The following is a 1,197-nucleotide window of genomic DNA, read 5'->3' on the forward strand; positions in this document are numbered from 1 at the left end:
CCTCCTTTCCTCCCTCCCTCCCTCCTTTCCTCCCTCCCTCTATCTCTCTCTCTCTTTCTTTCTCTCTCTTTCTTTCTTGATGAATTCTCGCTCTGTCACACAGGCTGGAGTGCAGTGGTGCGATCTCAGCTCACCACAACCTTCACCTCCCAGTTTCAAGCGATTCTCCTGCTTCAGCCTCCTAAGTACAGGCGCCCACCACCACGCCCGGCTAATTTTTGTATTTTTAGTAGAGATGGGGTTTCACCACACTGTCCAGGCTGGTTTCAAACTCTTGATCTCTCGATCCTCCCACCTCCACCTCCCAAAGTACTGGGATTACATGCGTGAGTCACTGCGCCTGGCCCTCAAGTACCGCATTTTTTTATTTTATTTTTTTTGAGACAGAGTTTTGCTGGTGTTGTCCAGGCTGGAGTACAATGGCACGATCTGATCTTGGCTCATTGCAAACTCCGCTTCCGGGGTTCAACTGATTCTGCTGCCTCAGCCTCCCAAGTAGGTGGGACTACAGGCGCCCACCAACACGCCCAGCTAATTTTTTGTATTTTTAGTAGAGATGGGGTTTCACTGTGTTAGCCAGGATGGTCTCGATCTCCTGACCTCGTGATCTGCCCGTTTTGGCCTCCCAAAGTGCTGGGATTACAGGTGTGAGCCACCGTGCCCAGCCACCTGTTATGATTCTAAGAAGCAACCACTGGCATTATGTGCACTTTACACTTACGGAAACCGAAACATACTAATATCAAACTGTAAATTATGAGTGATTATTATTATTACTTTTTTTTTTTTTTTTTTTTTTGAGGGAGTCTCGCTCTGTCGCCCAGGCTGGAGTGCAGTGGCCGGATCTCAGCTCACTCCAAGCTCCGCCTCCCGGGTTCACGCCATTCTCTTGCCTCAGCCTCCCGAGTAGCTGGGACTACAGGCGCCCGCCAGGTCGCCCGGCTAGTTTTTTGTATTTTAGTAGAGACGGGGTTTCACCATGTTAGCCAGGATGGTCTTGATCTCCTGACCTCGTGATCCGCCCGTCTCGGCCTCCCAAAGTGCTGGGATTACAGGCTTGAGCCACCGCGCCCGGCCATATTATTATTACTTTTTAAAATGGAGGGACGGGTGTGAAGATGTGGTGGCTAACGTCCATAATCCCAGTGTCTGGGAGGCCAAGGCAGGAGGATCACTTGAAACCAGGAGTTCCAGATG

This window comes from Rhinopithecus bieti, unplaced genomic scaffold, assembly GCF_001698545.2.
Source record: "Rhinopithecus bieti isolate Rb0 unplaced genomic scaffold, ASM169854v2 scaffold_21022, whole genome shotgun sequence".
Taxonomy (NCBI): Eukaryota; Metazoa; Chordata; class Mammalia; order Primates; family Cercopithecidae; genus Rhinopithecus; species Rhinopithecus bieti.